General features: G+C 50.2%; 1 protein-coding gene across 4 annotated transcripts in view; it reads right to left on the bottom strand.

Annotated features, from left to right (window-relative positions):
* SMOC2 (SPARC related modular calcium binding 2) overlaps window positions 1-24,534 on the bottom strand; it is a 153,393-nt gene that overhangs the window by 12,747 nt on the left and 116,112 nt on the right. The window lies entirely within an intron of this gene.

The raw sequence follows: 24,534 nt of genomic DNA, 5'->3' as shown, positions 1-24,534 counted from the left end.
CTCGCCTCACAGAGGGTTGTTGAGACCCCGGTGAAGGTGCTGGGCCCAATCAAACCAGACGGAGCCAGCGTCCCAAGTCCTGGCCCAACCCGGCGGGACCACGGGATCCTGATTTACCCCGGACTTTGGAAGCACCGTGGCTACCACTCTAAGGATTATGCTAAGGATGCAGGAATGGGGGTACCGTGTCCAAATCAGTGGGGAAGGTGGGGCTGGCCACCACCAGGGTTTGGGGAACAGAGTCCCACAGGCCCTGCAGGTCAAGGGTCGGGTGAGCTACAGGTCAGTTGGCCTGAGGGGCGGGGGTGGGGAGGCAGCCGGGGAGAGGGGCCCGGCCTCGGTTGACTGTCCCTGTCCAGCCTCCACCACCGTGTTCAGTGACGACATTTGAGATCTATTCACCCTGGAGTGCTCTTCGTCCCTGCACGATGGGGACTGTAGCTCAAAGCTATTTCCAAGACAAAAAGGCAAATGAAAATGTAAAATGAAAAGAAATCAGAAGAAAAAAGTTCAGAACTCTTTGAGGGACTTTTCACCCCATGGGAAGTGACATGGACCAGGTCTCGAAAATGTACAAAAGCAGCCCCAGGCCTGGGCAGGAGGGAGCCCACCCCCAAGCCACGGGGGCTTCTCCCACACCCCCACCTCCGTTCCCTCGGCCGCTGCTCGGGGGGCAGACAGACCTTCTCGGGGCCTGCAGACCTGCTTGCTCACCCTGGCCTCTGGGGCCTTTGTGGGGGGGGGGCACGTGCCGACAGGACGGCCGCCCGACGATGAGGCAGGGCCCTCACTGCACGGCTCTCTTCCTTCTCTCCCTGCACAGCTGCCCCCAGAGTGGCTCCACGGCCCCCCTAAAGCTTGTGTTGTTAAAAGCACAGCCTGCAGGCTCCGATGTAACACCAAGTCACTGTTTATGTGGGGACAGCTGTCCGCAGAGCACGCTCTCCAGCTGAGTGCGAGCGGCCCTCAGAAGCCTCAGCCCCGGGGGCACGGCACAGGGGCGGCCCCCCAGGAACTCAGGCACGGCGAGCCTCACAGCCACTTGGAGACGCATGTGTAGGGAGAGAGGAAAGCAGACTGCGCTTCCCAAAGCTACAAGCAGAATTGCTACACCAATTTATTTACAAGTCTGTGGCAAAATCAAGCATGTCGCTTAGCCTGAAGATGCTCTGTTGATCCCATTTATCTGCAGAATCCAAGCAAAATCCTTGGCACCCAATTAGATTTCCATGAAAACACCTGAGCGCTAATCCTGGTTTGGGGCCACAGTGTGGATGCTAGACTGTCCAGCGGCCGCCGTCACCGGTCTCCACGGTGGCCGTGCAGCACTCCGGGGGTTTCCAGGCTGCGGACGGGCTCAGCCGGCTGCCTCTGCCCACCCTGCGCGCCACGGGCTCTCAGGAGCCTGCTGTAGATTGTGACGTTTTAAAAATCATTTTACTTGCTGTCTCTCAAGATGAACGTGTTTCTCACCTTCTATGAAATGTCCTTATTTTTAAAAACAGAAGCTTTTTGTCTAGAAATTAGTTTCTTCTTTTCCCTTTTTCCTTCAAACAGACCTTGATGCATCTTCAGGACCTCTCCCACAATTACATCAGAGAATCGCTCTCTGAATGAAAGCCAGCGTCCCCTTCCTTCCCGTCACCTGGCACGCTCAGAATGGCCGCCGAGTGGCGAATGAGGGCCATTTCCTCAGACTTCCATCAAAAGGAAGCATTATGTGGAGATAATCCATATTTGAGGACCCACGTCAGCCAACACTGACCCACGGGTGTGGTCTGACCACTGACCAACAGGTGATCACGTGGGCTCCCCGGCCACGGAAATGGGAAGGGGGCCAGGCCCCACGCCCGGGTCCTGCATTTCAGTGTAAGTGGCCTTGTGGGGTGGGGTGTCAGGGGCACCGACACTGACTAATCAGCTTTCAAGCATCTATAAATTTTTGGCTGCGTGGTTGCAGGTTTGTTATTTCACATGCACAGGGAACGGATGCAGGTGATCATTTATAAAAACAAGAAATAAGGTTGCTTTGATACTCATTGTTGAAAACGCAAAATTTGGCAGAGAGAAGAAGGAAACGTCTAGAGCAGCCAGACAACACGACTGCTCAAGTAAAACCACCCAAGACACGAAGATGTGAGAGCAGAGACGCTCTGAATCCACGGCACTGCACCGATTACAGACACCACACCCTTCTTGCGCACAGCCCAGGTCTTGGCAGGAGCCGGAGCGTCTGCAACAAAGCAGCGACCCAGAGCACAGTAGGACGGGCGCGGATCGCCGAGCCTTGCGGGGTGCCGGGAGCCACAGGAAGAAGCTTGAGGGTATCTGTAGGATGTTGCAATCTGACTTCCAGTCTCTGAGTGTCCTGTGAGCACTGTGGGGGCCCAGGGGAGCCGGGCTCCGCCTGTGGTCCGGGGACGGGCTTCCTGAGACAGACAGGGCATGGGGGCTCGGAGGCCTCCGGGGATGAGCTCAGGGGGAATCGGGGAGGATGTAGCACTCTGGGGGTTTCCAGCCTGGGTTAAATCAGGCCAGCAAGTACACAGAAAGCGTCCTCTGCAAGACGCGGGCTTCCATTCACTCTTCGAAGCCCACTGTGGTGGAGGACCTCTGCCCTGCAGCCGCAGGAGGAAGCCACGTTTCAAGCTGGCTCGGGGTCTGAGTGCCCCTTCAAGATGACAGTGTCAGAGGCCCAGGGCTCCCGCCCCCAAGAAGCACATCCTCCTTAAGCCTCTTGTGAGGCTCAAGCCTACTCACAGTTTTTAGAACCCATACTGGAGACTATCAGTGAGGGTCCACGCTCAAATAAAAGCTTTCAGGAAAAAGCAGGAAACTTTGCAATTTTAGGATTAAAAAAAAAATCTCGACTGTAGTGTACTGACTCTAGTTTTTCTATCTTTCCTGTATTTTACATATTTTATATACTTATTTCCATATTTCCTTACTTTCAACTTTTTTTCATTATTCTAAACAGAGAGGCTCACAGGCTCGCGACTGGGCTCTGATCAGTTAACAGTAACACACGTCAGAAATCAGCGTTGGACTGGAAGCCAGGGCCCGCGGGACTCTGGAATCACTCCCGTGAAGATGCGCAGAGAGCCGCCACCCATTAGGGGCCCTCCCCATCCCATCCTCGCCATTAAAGGGCTGGGCTGCGGAGGCCCTGGGGGTCCCTTGGCCTGTGACCTTCCAGAAATTCTTGGCCTTTGATTTTAATTCTCTCTTGGTTAGGTTGAGTCCATAATGTGCACTAGGAATTTGGAGTAGTTGATAAGTTAATTATGAATATTTATCTTAAAGACAAATGTTTACGGTTCCCAAATCTTCCTACGTTTCTTGAGGACAGCGCTATATCACCATTCACTCAATCACTATCTGCTAACCATATGTTTGGTGCCAAGTGCCGTCTTTACCCTCAAGGAGCTCATAAAACAAAGTGTGGGCGAGCACACACGGGTGTTCTCGGTGGACTGAGTAATAAGGTGCACACCATTTCCATAGTCCTACCTTCAGGGGATGGCCCCACCACCTGCCGTGGAACTGGACACGTCTGTTTCTATGTTTCAATGTCTGATAAATATTTTCACCAAGTATTAGGATTATCTTTATTGTCCTTTAGAGGCTTTCCTGGCTGAAGGCGTGCTATTCTCTCTCCCAGTGTCACTCAGGAGAACAAAACAACTGCTTTCGATTGAATTTTTTCCTGAGCAAAAATTTGTTGATGTTCCCAAACTGACAACAACATTTTTAAGACCACTGAAAATAAATAACTGTCCAATGTTTACTCTAAAGCCTTTGAATGCCTACGGACTTCAGAAAGCCATCCTCACCCTCGTGGGCATGTGACCCAACATCACACAATGGCCCCCCTTAACCCTAGCTCCTTAAAATTGAATGACAAAGCCTCCACAGGAAAGAGACGCTCAGAATCAACACGGAGTCAACGTCCAACCAGAACGAACTCCAACCACACGCCCATGGCTCGTATGCCCTTTGGAAATCATGGTCCTTGGTGAATAAGCATAATGCGTGTCCACATGAAACGATTTTGATACTCTACCGTGTGCAGAGCGTCACTTCCTGTGTTTGAATCTGATTTAATTCACTGTCACACCCTCCACGAAGGGATCGCATTCACTGGCTTGCATTTCTAAGACTATTTCTGAAATATTTCTGGAGATAAGACTACCTTCCTCTAGAAGCTAAGCCATGCTTGTCGCCATAAATGTAGCTGTGACCTTGAGGTCCACTATTACTACTACAAACCCAGAGGTAACAACAGTGCAGCCACAGGTCTGAGCTTCCACCTGGCAGACAGCACCCTTAGAGCATGTACCTGTGACCCGTCCAACATGATCAAACACGATGCCCTCTGGGTGAAGAGTGACGTGTCCTTCTGGGGCTACTCAACCAGGCAGAGACCGGGCCAGGAGGACGGTGACCCAGGGTGTGGGATGGGTCCGCTTTGTTTGCTCCCAGAGCAGGGCACACACCCCCAGCTGGCTGACATTCTGAGAGGCAGCCGTCCCCCATCTGATAGCCTGGCATCCTCCTGGTCCAGGGCTGGAGGGAAGGAGCAAGCAGCTCACTCCGGGCTCAGCAACAGGACAAACGTGCACCTCGTGGACGGTCCAGGAACAGTTGGACTCTATCCGGGGTTCAGGCACAGACTCACTTTCCTCTTTTTTTTAACAGATGCAATTTAAGGAATGCTTTCCATTCATACAGAGAAAGCTTCCTTTCAAACTACTAGCTCCTTTAATTTTACTTCCAATAGTTCACTCTACAGTGTTATTGCTTTCATATCCATTGTGAGGAATTTAAGAAGGAACACAGGCTTGACAATAGGATACACCACCCATATATTTTAAAATCGAAACCTGTGCAAACCCTTCCTTCACCATCATAAAAAATAAGCTTCCAATCTATGATGTGCTCGTAAATTATATTTTATAGCACCAATGACCTTGACTGGATTGCAAATGGAGTTCCCTGTCACTCAACTCTTAACATAATGTCTGGTGACAGATAACTCCTGCTACCTCCATGATAACTGGCACGGGAGCCGGGCTAAGTGCTGGTGACAGCAGGTGAGGTCACCAGACTCGGCCCTTCTCCCGGCTTCCTGGGGCGCAGCAGCATCGGGGCACTTCCCGTCTCCGAAACAAGCAACAGAGCCGTGACCGCCCCACAGCCTTTGAGATCAAACATGACAGAGCCCGTTCTGTAAAACCATGATAGAGTCACGTTCAAATAATGCTCGGAAACCAACTGAAAGCTACACACACTTCTTAAAGAGGTGAGGGAAAGCAGAGGCAAGGCCGACCGGTGCCTGGAACTCTGGGAGGCTCAGCCCAAGAGGGTGCCGCTCTGACAGGCTGTGCGGGAGATGTTCCCCGGGGCCTCGGGAAACCAGCCGCCCTCCCTTCCAGAACGAGGTGAGGGGCAGCACTCTGAGAGCCCCGCTGAGAATCTTCCAGTCCCTGCGGCCACCCACCTGCCAGCGTCATCACCGCCCAAATGTTCCCCAGCAGGAGCGGGTTGGGGGCACACCGGGCTCAGACCCCCGGCCCCAGCAGGAGCGGGTGGGGGGCACACCGGGCTCAGACCTCCGGCCCCAGCAGGAGCGGGTGGGGGGCACACTGGGCTCAGACCCCCGGCCCCAGCAGGAACGGGTGGGGGACACACCGGGGTCCGGACCCCCCACCTGCCTGCAGAGCCCACGGCTGGAATGGCTGTACTCCCTTCACAGAGAAGCTCTACACGGCCCCGACCCGAGGACATCGCAGATCTGGGAACTCGCTCCCACACCTTGGCCCTTGCTGCTTGCTTCACCCGGCTGCCCAGCATCCACCTCCCTCACGGGGCCAGGCTACTGTCCCGGGGCGGACTCGCCTCCCACTGGCTTCCACGCAAGCGGCTGGGTGCTCCTGCTGAAACATCCTGGGCACCGTCTCTGGTTTGGTGTAGTTCTTAAACTATTACTGAATCTATCACGTTTGGTTTTTCCCTTTCCTTAATAGAGTCCACGTGCATGCGGACGAGGGCCCCGTGTCTATATCACTGTGACCCCGAGGCCATGCCTCAGAGCAGCGGTGAACACACAGACCACTTAACTAAGGACCTCCTTCTGGGGTTCACCTTCCTGTTGTTTCTGAGATGTGCAGTTTGTCCCCAGAAATGAAGACATGGATCAAACTCTCTGGGGCACGTGTGAGATGGTTTCTGAAGTTTTCAAATATCAAAAGACTTCCTATGTCTGCATTCCTCAATGTCCAAATGATTATCTGAACACAGCATGTGTCCCAGAGCCCATTTCCCACGTCATGACACCCTCTGATGCCCACAGAGAACAGACGCACAAGGGAAAACTCTCCAGAGGAGACAAATGACATCATTCCGACTTAGGTTCTCCAAAGAGCAGAGGGAATTGGATTGGCCTGGTTGCTCACCAACACACTCAGAATAAAAGAGAGAGCTCCTCGTTCCAAGCAGCCTCCGTTCCAAGGGGAAGCTGGAACTGAAAGGTCAGCCCCTCCAGGCTTCGCTTTGGGCCACTTTTTCTCATTTCCAACAAAGATAAGGTAACCTCTGCTCAAGTGAAAGAGGTCAGTGACTTGCCGCTTTGGGGTCAAGGCGTTAAGTCAGTGGACTAGAGTCAATGTCTGTGAGCTCTGTGGGGGGCGCCCCAAGACCCTGCCTTTAGCTTTCTCATTTTCAAAAACCCTTGCAAAGGCATGAATGAAGAAAGACACGAATGTTCTGCGTATCAAACTTGGAAGTGCACAAAAACGAGGATGGGCTGTAATAGGCTCGACAGGAGAATTTTTAAAATCCTGATTCAAAACTATCATGGTGTCTGGACATGCAGTCAACACCAAACAAAACATGACAAAGTGGAAGCCTTTCGGTTTGACTGTGCAAATGCGGGATGTACAGCGTTTAAGACAACTGACATTCACTGATTTTAAAACGTTCAGTAAAAGGCAAATGACTACACAACCTTACCTCTTACCCACCAGCTCGCACGGAAGAGCCTTCCATTCAGCAAGGAACAAAGGGAGAGCACGAGAGATTAGAGATCATTTCTACGCCTGACTTTCAGTTTCATACTTTTAAAAAGAGTATCTTGCAAATAAATTGTCAAGGATTGACGTTATTGACATCTGGCACAGTTACCTTGCAAACAATCTGTTCTCGTGCATAGAGGCAGTTTTTAGGAATCGATCTAGTTAAGGGAGTACTGGCTATTGGGATGGAATATGGGATATTACTTCTTGTGTGCCTGAGTTAAGTCACTATTAACCAACTCAACCAACCACTCACCAACCAGGTGCCACAAAGTCTCCTATCATTTCAAGGATTCAGACAATGATGTCTTAAGATTCTAGAATGATTATTTAACTTCATATTTAGAAAGCATCCAGTCTGGAGATGCTGAGAGGGGAAATATGTTCACTCATGGCTCTTATGATTCACGTCGATCTCTTAAAACTGTGTTTGTGATCCAGAGTCTATTTTGGTAGCTGGTTAGAGAGCAGCTCTTTCCTCCTGCTCTGCCACCATCATCATCATCACCCCCCGAGCCAGCCGTTAGGAGCCTGGGTCAGGAGGCTGTGGTTCTAGCACAGGATTTCAGGTAAAGGGCAGAATCCTTGAAGAAAAGATTACATACATGGTTTTTACTTGGTCCCACAATCATTGACTGCAACTGGAAATATTATCTTCCATAGGAAAAAACAAAACCTAATAGTACAATGGGATATGAAAACAAAAACAAGGGAACCACACGGTTTCTGTCTTCCTTGAATATAAGCTCTTCCCAGACACGTTCTTAGGTGAATTAATCGTGAACCTGTATTTATACTTGTGTTCTGCTGCTCAAGGAGCTCACCCCCCTCCCTGAACACGGTGTATTCACTGCCCTACTCAATTCTTTCCCATTTTTAATAAAGTAGCTGAAAGCTGTTTTTCTCCAGGGACACTTACGGCCTAGTTCAACTGACATGACCCGTCTTCTCCTCCAAATTCCCAATGTCAGCAGCAGCCGTATACTTACTGGACCAAGCTGGGTGCCAAATGCTTCATGCATTCCCGCGCTTTACAGGTCGGTTTTGCTGGGATGGCTTTGTGTTGAGTTTAGAAAACCAAGCTATGTGTGTTTGGATTCTTTCTACCCTCCAAATCTCTGACAAGGAGGGGCTCTTGAAGGAAACAGCCTGAGCTGGATGTGAAAAAGACACCCCACTGACACACAGTTTATCCAGATGCCTGAGCCAAAGGACGCTGAGCAATGAGGTTTTGGCATGGACCAACCACAGGAGCGGCACCGACTCACGGCTTCCCAAAAGCCGACCGCCACTAAGTCACCTGCTGGTTTCGAGCAAACGATTGTGCTTTGAAAGGGAACAGGATCTGTGTGGGTCAGCTTCATGAACGCTGGAAACACCTACACTTCAGGAGGGTTTTAAAAATCACCGCATCAAGCCACAGAACACAAGAAAACAGCTCCTGGTCTGACTCACTCCCTCTGCTCCACCCCTGCCCTGCGCACACGTGTAGTGGCCCATCCAGCAGTGTGTCTGAGCAATCATCTCTGCCTCTTGAGGACTCCTGGGGTCCCGGGGCTGTAGCACCCAGAGTCTTATACACAAAAGGCAACGTGCCCCGATAGAGGCCCCACTTATAGAAACTCCGGCTGAATGACTTGTGTATCGTACTCCCAGCTGCATTACAATTTCCCAGATAACAAACATGGATTTAATCAACTCTTCAGAAACCAGCACTCAAGGAGCCCACACACCCCAGATGAGTTGACACCTCTGAGGACCCCTGCCCAGAACCCTTCTGAGGAGCACAGCCCGGGAGAGCAATCTCCAGGCCCCTCCCATCTCAATTTTCAGATGGAAGAAATGAAGAAAAGGCAGTGGGAATGTGCCCGAGAACAGGGGTGCACCCCCACCCTGACATCCGGAGTCTGGAGTGTGAGTGAGGTCACAGGCTGCGTGCACAGCGCTAGGCACCTACAAGATCCAGCACCTGGTCCCAGGAAAGAAGGTGCAGACACAGCTGCCCCCACCCCCACCAGCCAAGGTGGAGACCTTCGCGGACTCTCCCTGGGGCCCTGGTGACCTGCACCTCAGTGACGGGCCTGCTTCCCACCTGCACCCCCACTGCATCGGGTTGGGAAGCTAGCGCTCTGCTCTTCCCAGCCGTCTGAATGCGCTGGATGAGTGAACACCCTCCCCGGCGGGCACGCCACATGGGACAGAGCTGCCAGAGAGCCAGGTAAGAGAGCTCGGCGGGTATTTACAAAGGACAGACAGCACCAGACAGCGTGATCCCACCGTGTACCCAGCTTGAAGCTGATCTGACCGTAACCTTCTGGAAGCCCGACTAAATGAACAAACACAGTAAGGAAGTGAGGACTTAGGAAAAGGAATATGGTTCAAGGATAATTTATATTGGATCCACACCATGAGTTTCACATTTTCAGACTTACACTGTTTCTCTAAATTACACACTCAAGTCATTTCTTAATGTTGAAACTGCGTGTGTTTATTATCTCCCTACAGATTTTTCACAGGCTGGCCCTGCAGGTCCTTCTAAACAGATGGTCACAAACTGTTGCCGACATGGAGAAACAGAAATCCAGTTTCATTTTGGAATGAAATGCTTTCACTCAATGCTTCAATGTTTATTTGTTCAGGGTATATTAATTTAAGGCAGAACTATTTTCTACGATCCAATATTTTTATTTGGGAGGTAGCCACAGAATGGCTAACTGTTCTCCTCGGAGGGTAACTGGATTTTATTGTTCTGTTTCCAAGAACTTTTGTAGGCACTTTGTTTCCCCAATATAATCGTGCCAGAGGTTGAACGGGCCGCGTGCACACTCGCCTCACGGCCACGCAGGACACCCCTCAGGGGGCGGCTCATCACACCCACACCCGCATGCACGGTGACACCCATTGGATGCCCCCGGCTGCCCTCCCCTCGGACCAGGACCACAGACCTTGAGCCAGAGCCCCCCGTGAACCCACACGGCGACAGGGCCATCCATCAGCTTGGCGGGAATCCATCTTATCCGAACTCCTTGCTTAGATTCAGTCACATTGAACGACAACCAGCACCTGCCGATCCTGTACTTCGCAGTAAGAGACACGTTTCCCTCCTCAACACTCCGCCCACAGATCATAACAAGTACAAGTCAGTTTAAAACAAATGAGGAGGACATCAACACGGGGAGCATCAGGCTACTGAAAATCGATGGAAACCGATGGAGTCAGGTGACTATACAGAAGGCATGTTTGCTGCGGATCGAGTCTAGAGCTGACACGAAGAGGGAAGGAAACGTAGCACGAACCGGAGAGCGGGGAGAGAAAATGCCACTTGCTGATACTGAAGCAAGAGAGGAAATCTTTCCTGTGGCCAACGTATGAGTCGTGTGGTGAGGCCGGCCGCAGACTTGCCCATATCCTGACCAAGGACACGGCTTCCGAAGGGTGTGCCCCCTGTAGCTTAGAGCATGGCCCTGAATCTTACTAATCTTACTAGAGGAGACTCGGCTGCACATACACTCACCTCACTGCTTGCCCAAGGTTCCTGTGCAAAAAGATCAAGAATATTGTCTATTTCTCTCATGCACATCTGTTATTTTTCTCAGATTTTGATAAATACTGCTCTCCTCCAGATGTTAGGGGCCTGGAATGCATCTCTTCTCTGAAGTTGGTTAAATGAGGAACTGTTTGCTTTGAGAATCACATCAATTAGGAGTCTAACCATAACACACTGGATAGAAGAATGTTCTTTACTTACAGTGGTGGCAGGCCAAAGTTCTCAAAAAGCCATCTGGGGCCCACTCAAGCACACAGAACTGGGTGATCCAGATCCTGAGTCTCTAGGGTGGTATTTCCAGCCTAAAAGAGTCTGTGAGCAGGTGTAGCCAGAGGTGCCCTTCAGCCATGACTAAAATTCCTAGTGAAGACGCTGATTCTGGGTGGTGCAGCTTCCAGGGGAACTGTCCACGATGGTTGTGAGACACATGTGTAGGTAACAGAACAAGGTCGGTTGCTAACTAGACACCAGTAAAGGCTAATGTTTAGTTTTAGAATCACTGACCTATAGCCTTTCTTTGTGGGCGATAATTAGAGAGTAGGGACCATTGCCTTTTATGGCCCCGAAAGGTGCAGACTCTCGTAGAAAGTTGCAGCCAACAAAGACGAAACCCAAGTGGCCACAGGCACGTTTGCGCAAATGTTATGGCCAAGTCCTATTAAATGTGTCTATTCTGATTCTTTAATAGAATGTATATAAAAATGCAGCTGTGTCCCAGACTTCCCTGAACTACCTTGAGTAATCTGAGCTGTGCGTGCAGAAATCTCTCACAAATGGCCAATTATTTCCGAAGAGGGAAAAGCAGAGGCTAAATAAGAATTCTGATTTTCTGAGTCTTTTCCTTGAGCCCCACGCGGCAGCGGCCTCCATAGCTGGGGTGGACATGGCCGGCCCGACATCGGCCCCCAAGCACCACCCGGAGCAAGGCAGGCCCGTGCTGACTGACCCCGGCTCATCTCACTAATGCTTGAGGGGATTTTCCCTCCAGAACTAGACTTCTCTTCCTGACCAGCTGGAGGAGTGCACCTCTTGAATGCGATGGGGCTTCATCTCCTGTACTGGAATCTTGTCTCTGGTCGGGCTGTTTGGATGATTTCTCCAATGAGCAATGTGGCAGACTGTTGATTTTTACTGTAACTAGCGAGGCAGCCCTTATCTCGACAGTGCCTGCAGACTATGAAAGTCAGAGTGATGTCTTCATTCCAGCGTCCAAGAAGGTGTGTGACAGTCTATTACACGTGTAAACACAGCACTCACTTCCTCCTCAGAGGGCTGCTTGCCTTCTGCGGTGAGAAAACCCAGGGCTCGCCTGTCTGCATTCTCTGTACCCACGAGCTGGCGTCTCCAACCGAGGAGCTGCAGTGGGCGTACCACTGCACCTTGCAGAGGGAGGAGGGGGCTTGGTAAGTGGGTCACATTCACCTGCCCCAGGGCCTGGAGTCACGGAGGGCTCAGCTCTCAGCCCGCCTTTACTGTGTGTACACCCTCGACACTCAAAGGGAAAGGAAGCTTCCCAGGAGGTGGCACGTGAATCCAAATGGCAAACTTAAGGCCAGTTCATTGTTTCCTACATCTGAGCCTGTGCCATTTACTTTTAATAGGTAAAGAAGAAAGAGCAGGAAAAATACAACCACAAAACCAAATGCTGTGACGAAAGGAAACTAGAAGCCCGATAACACAGGACTCCCAGAGGCACCCCACACTTGCTGGTGACCTCGCACAAGTCACCTGACCTCTCTGGATCTCAAGGTCCTCACCTCAGAGCAGTGCCTGGACTGGCAATTACCTGGGCCAACACCCTGCACTAGCATCCCATAATTTCTGCTCGGTGGAACCCAAATGGGCATAAGGGAAGGTGGGTCTTCTGGCCTATCACCCTCCAAGATCATCCTTCCAAAAATGTGCTCATCATAAGCCAGAGCCAGAGCAAGATCCCAGCTCACCCAAGGATGCTTAGCCTTCTCGGTGGCCTAGGAGTCCCAGGCGTCTTGTTATCTCCAGGAGCAACCCCTACACAGGAGCCCCAGGGAAGAAAAGTGGGAGGGCAGGGAGGAAGGTTCAAATCATTTGTATTGATTTTGGTAAGTTGAGCCTCATTCAAATTGGACATTGATAGTATTTGTAGTGATGATGGCGGTGATGGTGGTGATGGTGATGATGGTGGTGGTGATGGTGGTGATGGTGATGATGATGATGGTGATGGTGGTGATGGTGATGTTGATGATGGTGATGATGGTGATGATGGTGATGATGATGGTGATGATGGTGATGGTGGTGATGGTGGTGATGGTGATGGTGGTGATGGTGGTGACTGTGGTGATGATGGTGATGATGGTGATGATGGTGATGGTGGTGATGATGGTGGTGGTGATTGTGATGATGATGGTGATGATGGTGATGGTGGTGGCGATGATGGTGATGGTGATGATGATGATGATGATGGTGATGGTGATGATGATGATGGTGATGGTGATGGTGATGGTGGTGATGGTGGTGATTGTGATGATGATGGTGATGATGGTGATGGTGGTGATTGTGATGATGATGGTGATGATGGTGATGGTGGTGGTGATGGTGGTGATGGTGATGGTGATGGTGGTGATGGTGATGATGGTGATGGTGAATGATGATGATGGTGATGGTGATGATGATGATGGTGATGATGGTGATGGTGTAGTGATGTTGGTGTGTGTGTGTGTTCCATGGTGTGGGACAACAACTTTATTATAGTTTTATTTTGGTTCCTTTAATAATACATCACAGAAGGCATTCAGTATAGCCCACCTGATTGTAAGTGCCATACTACAGAGAATTTTGTTCCATGTGTGCATGTGTGTGTCTGTGTATAGCTCTGATCAGCTTCCACATGAGCTATAATAGGTAGCTCACTATACTACTGTGGTGAGGTCTCAGTTACACAGATTTGGGATATTTCATGTCACTGTATTCATCTACAAAGAACAGATAAAGTGGCTGCTGTGAAGATTGAGTGAATTAATATACATAGAGCTTCTGCACTGATGCCCTCTGAGTTCTCAATCAATATTCATGAGCACGAATGCTGTTTGGTTTTTGGTGCTATTGCTGTTTTGTCTTGGGCACCTCTGACTCACCATCCACAACTCTGTCAGTAATTTTTTTTAATAAAATTTAATTATACAAAACTTGTCCAGGATACAGTCCAAATTCCTTAATAGGACCTGATCTGAACCCTGCCAAACCTCCAGCCTGTTTCTCCTTTTAGAGTATCACATGGTGACCTCGGTTTGCTTCATGAATCCAGCTTCTCTGGCTTCATATATTTAAGGAATTCCATAGGAATGCCCCAGATGTAGGAGCCAGCAGATCATGAAAGGGCTCATTTAATCCATATTCATTTATGTAAAAATTGAGCTAAGTCACTGTCCAGATACATACATTATGAAAATTAAAACCTTGTCTGTAGAGAAGGGCTTCCAAAAAGATTGCTCTTTATAGTGTTTACTAAGGCTGGCTGCCAGGACACTCATTCTTGCTCAGAACCTGAGTAGTTCCTGCTTTCTGGAGTTGTCCTGTGCTCAGAGGGGAGAAGCAATCTCACGAGCCCCAGAATAATGGCCTTCCACATCCTGACTTCCCTCTTTATGGGCCACGTGTCTCAGGTGCAAAAGCAATCTGCTTCTTCTGTAAAGCATTTTGTATATCATCTGCTCCTTTAGAAGGAGACTCTGTGTAGAGGCGTTGACATCAGAAACAATGCCATAAAGCAGAAAGGACTTTGAGTTAATGGCGGGGACACAAGGCTTGCAGTCACAGCTCTACTCTTGGTCGGCTCCCTCGACACAGGGCAACCGCCTCACTTCTACTGAGTTGAGGAGAAGTGATCAGAAGTCAGGCAGAAGTGGACTCCAGGGCTGGCACATTCTGGGAAAATAGCATGTGCCAGAAGAGTTAGTTCACTTCGCAATAAAAAGCAATGTCAACAAATAACGTGCCACGTGCCGTGACTAGGAAAAAAGGGGAGGGTCGCAAGGAATGGGGATATGCACAAGTGTCTCTTTGTCTGACACCCATTGTATTCCTCTCTTTGCTTCAAAAATAATTTCTCCATTAGAGAAATTATGAAGAAAAGATTGCTATTCCCTTGCATTTGAATTAACAAATTTAGCCTGCATAGGTAACAAGCGGTTATTATTAACAGTGTGAAGTGTTAAATAAAATATTGACTTCAATGGACTTCTAGGGGTCCATCAAATGGTGCTACCAAGAGCGGTATTTCATAGCAGACAATGCACGTATCTCTGGAGATTAAAAAAAAAAAAAGTCAGAAATCTAGGACTTCCTGAATTTAAGGAATCTCTGATGACAATGCCATTCTGTATAATCGGCCAGATTCTGACATGTCTGACTCTGAGCAGAGAGAGGGGCCTCAGTTTCCCTGCTGGAAGCAGGGCATTATACACTCCAAAGAATTTACTTAATTTAATAAGCAAAAATGCAGAGAAAAGATGGGATGAGAACCCAAAGCTCTAAAACTAGTCTACTGAAAATCACTCTCGAAAAATTCGTCTCAGGCGTTTCTGAAAGTTACCTAACAACCAAGGGACAGTCCATTTATCCTTTTCTGTCAGAGGGAGAAACCATTGATTTTTCTGAAAAATTGTTCTTGATTTGACAAGTCAGGAGAGCGCTAAGAATAAAAGTAAATCATCGTGTCAGGGAAAGTATTCTAGAAGTTTCCATGGCCTGCTGTTATTCATTATAAACCAGGTTTTGAAAGTTTCCTACCATTGCTGGTCATCTGGGAGTGTCCAGGTAGCTAGACACAGAGCTTATGGATTTGAGCACTGTGGTCTCGGTTTGTCCACTGAAATTCTTAAAGAACTAAGTTATCAGGAAGAAGGCAACTCGATTTCTACCGTCAGCCACGCCACTTTCATTAGTTGGGCCTGCATTCTAAAAGTAATTACCCTGTGCCCTGGCCAATCTCCAGCTTTGATTGGATTTTGCCTGTGTCTGTTCGCTTTGGGATTTCTAGAAGAGAAGCGATTTTTCACTCCAGTCCCCCAGCCCGGCTCAGTGTCGGCTCGACGATGCTCCCCAGAAAGTCCTGACTCCAGCAGCACTACCTGAGGCGAGGGCCAAGTGCTCCTGACCTTGACACAAAACCTGGAACAGGGCTTTTAAGAATGATGATTCCATGACATTTTCAGGCATTAAGGGGAAATTTTATCATGCACCAATCTATTTCCTTAATTTTCCTAATTGCGTATAATGTTGCCGTCTTGTTTAAGAGCATCGGTCCCGGGAACATAAAACTGCAATCTTGGCTCCCAGACCATAGAGACTGGGTCTTAAGTGTCTCCGGCCCAGGGCCATCTGCACAATAGGATTGCCACCCACGAACATTTGCTCACAAAGCTAGCAAAGAAAGGAATTCTCAGTTATATAAGAATATAAAACAGAGAAGGCCCAGCACAGTTTCGGGGCTCTGACCGGTTCTGGGTTTAAAAACAGGAGAACCAAGAGGAGAAGGGAAAACTGTGTGGGAGACTCGGTGAAGGGTTGGGAGGAAGACAGCTGAGTTGGAGGCACCTGCACAACTTCTCTGGTGAAGAGGGCCAAGCAGGGGCGCACGGCAGCCCTTTACTCCAGGCCTGCATGCCTGGCACCCGGGACTTGGCCTCGCCAAGCCTGCAGCCCATCTGGGAAGCAAAACCCACAGGAGGGAGGCTCAGGGTGCGCTCAGGAAGGCAGTGTGCGGAGCAGTGCTGATGGCTGGCCCTTCCCACAAGGCGACTGAAGATGCAAAACACGGCAGAGCAAAGCTGTAGCTGTGGTACAAGGAATTTCCCAGCTGCGGCCGATGCCAGGTCACACCCTGGATGGGTTCCGGGGGAACCTGATGGCAGGCGCCCGTGCTGAGACCCCCGCTCCGGGTGTCGGGCCTGCGCCGTGTACCACAGCAAATTACTGAAATGAGTCTGTGTCATAGCAGCTCAGCGTTCTGCTCACGGCAGGGGCTCAATAAATTCAGATGAGCTACGAGGGACACCGACGTCAATAAAAGGGAGTCGTAGGCCAGTTAAAAACGAATTTGTTATTTTCCAGTGTACCCCATACTTGGAAAGTTTTTAAAGTGGTTATTTGGGACAAAACTGCTTATCGTAGAATAGCAGTTGTTTAACAACAAATTTAACTTACTTAATGGTGTTTGAGGACAGTCTGTCCTCCTCAGTTATTCAAACTGTCTCTGAAACATTGCTGACACCATTAGTCAATTTGGCAGCTGCTTTCTCATGATTAACGTGCATCTAACCTTATTCCCTCTCCCCTCTGCCGAACCATGACTTTCAGAGGAGCAGACCAACCAGGATTCTATGTACTAATGTCGTTGATAGAACTCCCCTACCATCTGAGAGAATTTTTTCATCAGATTAAGCTCAGATTTCTTCTGGAAGAACCGTGGGAGCGTGGTGCTGAGCCTCGGGCATCTGCGTGAGCTGGTGCACCCTGAGCTTTCCCGCGGTGGCAGGTGGGGGTCTGCCAACACCCGGGGCTCTGCAGTGACGGCAAACGCCTGGACGTTTGGAAATGAAGGTACTTACTATGCTGTTACACTGGGGAACGAGAAGTCAGCTTGGACACTGAATTTTCGAAATTTAAAACTTAAAAAAATCACAAAAAACAGTGAACCTGTCTTTTTAACCATCAGTTGGTGTGATTGTATTTCAGGAATCCTAGGACACCGGTGCAGGTCTAGCCATGGTTCAAGTGAGTTTTCAGTGGTCCTACCATGGCCTCGGCTGTGTGCCAGCCCAGGGGCCGTAGGGGAGAGCCCCATGTCCCCTGGAGTGGAGCCGGAGTATCCCTAACTCCTCAGACCGTCTGCAGACGACCCTGAACCGTGTCCACGTCTTCTCTCGCCCTCCGGGTGGCCTTCCTAACCCGCTGGTGTGTCTGCTGGTGCCGCACACTCCCGACCTGGCTCCTCATGACCGGAGGCAGGATGAAGTGTGTCAGCACAGGCCACACCCAGCTCACTGGCAGGGCCCAGCGCCAACCTGAAAACGTGGGCCCTCGTATTCAAAACCCTAAGGAAGCTCGAGTTGGCGGCAGCGAGCGGTTAAACCAGACACAGACGGGGAAGCTGCCCAGGCCGCTCCCAGGAAGCCGGCCCTGCTGCTAATGAAATACTTCCATAAATATTTACATCCCACCAACCAGGGCCAGGAACCCTGTCCATCTTCTTGGACGGGAGATAAATGAGTGGATTACCTGCCCACAGATGTCAGATGATTCAAACTCTGGGGACCGCATTCACCTGGCAGCCAGGAGAGGGTGGCCAGCAGGTGAAGGCCACCCTCGTGGGACGCAGTGGAGGGCAGACCCTCGAGACGTTGCTCATCGGCTTCAAGACTCATGTGCCTCCTTTCCTGGAGCAGAGGACTCGGTAAGACAGAGATACAGGGCTCTTGGCGGGGAGAAGAAGGAAGTTGTGGGGTTGGCCGTGGTGGGCCTCGCCTCCAGGACATGCATGCAGCTTCGGCTTCTTCTGGGAGCGAGGGGCCCCTGTCACCAGCAGCGGCACATGGTGTGTCCGCGTCTTCCTCGCCCCCATAGCTGCTGGCATGGCCCAGAGATCGGAAACCCACTGGGAAGCCACTTGGAGACCTGGCCAGGGAAGGAAGCTGAATGCACTGGGTGAGACGCGAGAGGGTGCGCTGCTGAAAACAAGGGGCCGCGTCCAAGCAGTGTAAGGCTCGGGACAAGAGTGAACGCGGCTTCTAATCAATGAGTCCTGAAAGTCGACCTGAAGGGATAGGAAAGACACGGTCTCCCCACCCCCCTGCATTTCGTAAACTCCGTTTTTATGCACAGATTTTCATGAGCTAGACCTTGCCACTGCTTCGGGCACAGCCTGGCGCCCAGGAAGCCCCTCTTCACGTTCTGTGGCTTAGCCAAGAAACAGCCTTCACGCTCAGTTTTTCTCATTCAGCTGTCGAAGTATAAATAAACAGAAAAAGTGCCCAACACCTCCTCGCAAGTAACTTCAAATTTCCAGCTGACCTTTACAAGTCTTTCCTCTGCGTGGTAAGGCCGGAAAAAAAAAAAAAAAGCCTTTGCTTTTTTAACTTGGCTTTATTTGTTCTTACTTTATTATGAATGAGTAATTCCCACAATTTTCCACCAAGCCTCCTCCAGTGTCTCCTCATACTCTTAAAGATGGAGAAAAAAAATCAACTGAACTAAATAAATATCCTAATAAAAATCTCACTCAGAATTCTGCCAAGTGTGACACAGTTAGGACCATGTAGTTCCTGCCTCACACACGCCTCCTGCCACGTCCAGCATCCTATCTGCTCTCCTAAGAAACAGTGCAAGCATCCCACTTTTCACAAGTTTGCAACATGCCTCTTAGCTTTCAGGAAAGACCTGCCTTAGAAGCTGTTTTCACTAACCGAAGGCGATCTGCAGACAGTGAGGTGAAAAAAAGGGGAAACGTGCCCACGGCGCCCACCCTTGGTCAGCAGTGGACTCCCTAGCAGGCACGGAGGCGGCGCTCACCCAGTACGAGCTCCCGCCCCAGGGACCCAGCAGCACGAGCTCCCGCCCCAGGGACCCAGCAGCACGAGCTCCCGCCCCAGGGACCCAGCAGCAGGAGCTCCCGCCCCAGGGACCCAGCAGCATCTCTGCTCCAGCCCCAGAGTGCCAGGCAGAGTCTGTGAGCATCCGGGCTTTATCTCTACCTATTCTGTGTCTTTTAGCAAGATGTGTCCTCAGGTATCAATCAGAAAAGCCTAAGACAGGTGAGTTTTTGGGTCTGGGAACACTCAGAAATTCTTCCACATAAATTAATAGTAATGACTTCTTTATACCGTTTAGTCTTACAGAAGATTTCACTGAGACGCCCTGCTTTCAAGTGGTGGGCAAAGCAGAACTAAATAAAGGTCTCACTGAAGACATGTCCCTGTGTCCTTGAGGGCCTTGTGGGTACTTCTCTGAACACACCTGGGAGCTGGAAGCGGCATCCCTGGATGTCCCTGCAGATACCATGCCTGAGGGTCGCATCTTCTCAACCATTGCCCCCGCCCCCTGCCCTGGGGTTCCTGCCTCACATGGAAGATACATGTGGGATTTTAATGGAGCTTTCACTCATGGCATCCTCTCCTAAATCTGGATTTAAGGGCCCATTTCTTCATCATACATCCTACAGAATGCAATTTGCTTTTAAAGGTTTAGTAATCCTATTCACCTACAAATGTCATTTCACATTTAATCATCGAGCTCACTGGTGGAAAAATACATAAATAAATAAAGTAGCTCCGGTCTCTCTCCCAAGCATTGCGACTCGGTCCCGGGCCACATCCAGAAATCCAAACCCAAACTTCTCACCTGAGTTGACAAGCATGAATGGTTCACTGTGATGCCATCAGACAGCTCTTAACAGCAAAACAAAGTCCTGTCTCACACCCAGCGCCCCCTGCTCTGTCCTGGCCCAGGCTCTTAGCACGCAGGTAGCAGGAAGACTCTCTGAGCAGCCGCTGAGCATGGACGGTGCTGGGCAGACGAGCCCCCATGGACACAGAGTGCATGTGGCGACCCTGAGCTCACCCTGTCTGCCGGGTAGAGGGCTGCCCGTCTAAAATGAAAGACTTTGTTTCAGATAAAATTTGGGAGACGCATGTCTGTGAATTTGGTATTTGATTTGACACAAAAATCAGAGAAGTTGACGTTTTTAATGGGTGAAATATTGACATTATCCTTGAAAGAGCCTTGAAGGCTGCAGGGTCCTCTGTGGAAGAAAGGTAAACACAGGGGTTTCCTGGGGTCCTGCAGTGCCTGTGAAGGTGCTAGGCTCAGGGTCCGGGTGCCTTTTTGTTCAGTGGAGTCCACTGTTGTATTCTATTATATAGTATTATATATATTATATTATATTATATTATATTATATTATATTATACTATATTAATTATATTAATTATATTATATTTATTATATTATTATTGTATTATATAGTATTGTATTGGCTTCAGGAGTAGGCTACCATGATCCCACAACCCCGCACATCCCCTGGTGCTCCCCACTAGCACAGAATTACTGACCACACTCCCTGTGCTGGACTTTTCATCCCCGTGACTTATTTTGTACGTTGGAAGTTTGTGCCTCTTAATCCCTTTATATCTCCTTCACCCCTCCCTGCTCACCTCTGCTCTGGTGACCAGATGGTTCTCTGTACGTAAGTCTGGTTTTTTGTTTGTCTCATACATATGAGTAAATCACACATATGAGTAAAATCATATGGTATTTGTCATTCTCTGTCTGACTTATTTCACTTAACATCATAAATACATAAAGAACTTACACAAGTTAACACCAGAAAAACAAATAATCTGATTAAAAATGGGCAAAGGACCTAAACAGACCTTTTTCCAAAGAAGACATACAGATGGCCGACAGACACATGGAAAGATGCTCGAGTATTGGCGGGGATGTGGAGAAAGGGGAACCTTCTTACACTGTTGGTGGGAATGCAAGCTGGTACGGCCACTGTAAACTGTATGGAGGCTCCTCAAAAACTTAAAAATAGAGCTACCCAGGACCCAGCAATTGCACTACTAGGTATTTACCCAAAGAAAATGAAAACACTAAAACACTAATTTGAAAAGGTTCATGCACCCCTATGTTTATTGCATTATCTACAATAAGGCAAGACATGGAGGCAGCCCCAGGGTCCACCCACAGGCGAATGGATGAAGAAGAGGTGCATGCGCACCAGCAAACACACACACACACACACACACACACACACACACACACACAGTGGAGTGTTACTCCACCACAAAAAGGATGATCTCTTGCCATTTGCACCATGGTTAGACCTGGAGAGTCTAATTACCTTTTGAAAAATATCTTAAAGCTATGCTCAGGGCAAGGAAGGATCATTTTATGCTACCTCAGAAAATCATAATTAACTTTGAAAAAAATTAGAATAGTGCTAAAATATTACTTGAAAAATGCAGGGGTACTTTTAGGGTTGCTAACTGAATCAAAGATTCCTTTACACCCGCAGTCACCACGGGCCTTAAGAGAGGAGATTTTTGTGTCTGTGGACTCGAACAGACGCTGTGTTGTCGTGGGGGAGGGGGTCCCCGTCGGCGGCAGGTGCGGCATCTCAGTTGGCTTCTGCCCCACCTGCATCTCGTGCCTGCAGTCGGTGCGTGTGTGACCTCTGGGGGCCTCGGGGGCAAGGGGCGGGTCAGTCAGGCTCGTCATGACGCTGCAGGTGCCGCCCAGAACGGAGGAGGGGGGAACACGTGCCCTTCCTCCTTCCACCTGGCGGCAAGCACACGGAGGCCCAGCGGGAATGATGGGCTCTGGTAAGATCAGGCCGTCCTCCCCCCACGTTAGATCCCTCTGGGTACCCGAGACTCACAATGCACGCCCTTCCAATCAGCAAAACCACACAGTATCACTCAGTACAGAACAGCCCAAGGCTTCGAGCAGGAGAAGAATCACGGCCGAGTGTCCTCCGACAAACTCTTTCCCGCGGGCCGTCTCCTGCGTGCTCCGTGCTGCGCCGGCCGGCGGGCCCCTGGCAGCTCAGCCCCAGCTCTCGGAGGCCACGAGGGCGTGCGACACCGCACACAGCCCGCGGACTGTGGGTGCCTCGGGGACTCGTGCGGTGGGCTGTGCCCCGCGGACAGGAGCCCAGGACAGCCTCCCTAAGAAGCTGCGTCCTGGAGGCCACACGGGGACAGTGGGCCGGTGAAGGAGCCAGCCCCGGGGGGAAGGGACGCGAGCAGGCCCGGGCACAGAGAGCCCCGCATCTGGCTCTTGCGCACCTGCAGAGGTGAGGGGGCGGGCAGGCTGGAGCACATGGGCTGGATGTATGAAGAGATGGGAGCGAAAGATGCCAGGACAGAAAGAACGAGCGCAAATTTGTAGATGGGAAAGGTGTGACCTAATGCCTTGTCCGGGCGCCTGGGGGCTGGGTCGCTGGGCGTCTGCCTGCGGCTCGGGTCCTGGTCCCAGGGTCCTGGGATCGAGCCCCGCATCGGGCTCCCTGCTCCGCGGGGAGCCTGCTTCTCCCTCTCCCACTCCCCCTGCTTGTGCTCTCTCTCTCTCTGTCAAATAAATAAAAATAAAACCTTTAAAATTTCTATGACTCTTGGTTTTTACTTCTGTCAGGATGTGATGACAGGTCCTGTAAGGAAACTTATGGAATAAAGGAGCCCAAATACTGACCCAGTTCTCAACAGGGGACCCATTAGGCTGGATGTCGACCGTCCTCTATAGGGAGATGCTGCCCGTCCGCGGGTGAGAGCTGTGGCAGGTCCTAACCACCCCAGAGACAGCGGGAATAAGCGTCTGACAGTCAACAGACCCTCGAAACAAGTGGGCCACGTGGAGAAGGTTATCAGCTCGGCTTGGAAAATAAAGGACCCTCGCTGGCTGGGACTTAGCCCCTGAAAATGAACACTGCACCTTTTAAGAAGAAAATGCATCTGCCTAAATGTGGGCTCACGGAGCTGCCACAGTGCTCTTCTGGAAACAGTTTCCTCTCCACCAAGAACAGCCTCTCTCCTGGAGTCCTTCCAAGACCTACTAGTTTTTTCCCTAATAAGGATAATTATCTCCAAAAATCAAAATGATGAAGTGCTCATGAGCAGTACCGAGCTGACCATTACACGGTTTGCATAAAGTGGCTTGTGTGCCTGGAGACTCTGGCTTTTATTTAAGGTATGGGCGAGGAGGGGCCTCTCCGCCAGGACAGCCTAATAATCCTGCTCCCGCTTGGCCAGGGGGCTGGCTTTCCTGCTCTGGGGATGCCTTCTCGCCACGAGCTCCCGGACACCCTGGACCGCACTCCTGACAGACCAGCCAGTGAGACACCCCTTGTGTTTCTCAATTGGATGAGCAGCTGCTCCCACAAGCCACAACTATCCCCATCTTTACATCAAGAGCCCGGTCTGGTATTTGATGTGCTGAATCCACCGTGAGAAGAGTTCCTAGCAAGCATGCCACTGCTAGGAGGAAACAGGAGAACTGTCTCTTGTCCCAGCACCTTTTACTAACAAACAGCAAAGCTAGACTGGACATTCGTAAACGAACTGGGTTTCATATTGTATGTGCAAAAACCACACACAGCTCGATTTTTGATTATCAAAAAGAAACCGTTAAGAGTCTTGGACCCTTAGAGCCAAAGAACAGATTGTCTGATATTCGTGCGACATGATTAAGACCAGCTAAAACCAGCAAACATCCACTGAAGGCTGTCCATGTACCAAACGCCTGCTAGATTCATTGTTTCCTGTGAAGAAAAATCTTGTCCACCACTGATCAGGCATAACTTCAGAGGCAAGAAATTACACCAGATGATGGGGGGGGAGAACTCCTTCTGGTCTGAGAACATCAGGGAGCATGGAATGCAGCTGTTCACTGAGCTCCTTCTAAGGGCAAGACATCACGTATACACAAGGTGCTTACCTAGGAATCCGCATGGGTGCTTGTGGTTGCTCCTTTATGACCCCTGTCTCCCTCTCTCCCCACCCCAAGACGCAGGAAGGAGCCTGGTCCGTGAGATGCACAGCACACTGTCCACACAGAGAGAAACACACTGGGACAAAAAGCTCACAGGCTCCTTGAACCTGCATCAAAAGGAAGTCACTGGAGAGACCCGTGGCCGGGAGACAGCCCCGCACGGGAGCGTCTCAGAAGCAGCGAAGGGCGACGGGTCGAGTCGTGCCCAGGTAGGAAAGCAGCCTTTGTCCCGCCCCTCCGCCTCCTCTGTCTGAGCTACTTTAAACCCCAGTGTTGCTCAGCGGATCGGACAGGTCTGGGTGATATTCTGGTCGTTTCTACCTTCGTTCATCAACACCTTTACTCAGAATTGCAAACCCCCTTTACTGATACTAGCACAAATAAAGCAAGA

The sequence above is a fragment of the Callorhinus ursinus genome, unplaced genomic scaffold (genome assembly GCF_003265705.2).
Source record: "Callorhinus ursinus isolate GAN/ISIS: 27379988/994484 unplaced genomic scaffold, GSC_fseal_2.0 scaffold6, whole genome shotgun sequence".
Taxonomy (NCBI): Eukaryota; Metazoa; Chordata; class Mammalia; order Carnivora; family Otariidae; genus Callorhinus; species Callorhinus ursinus.
Note: the sequence above shows the minus strand (reverse complement) of the source record. Positions and strands in the feature narration are given on the sequence as shown.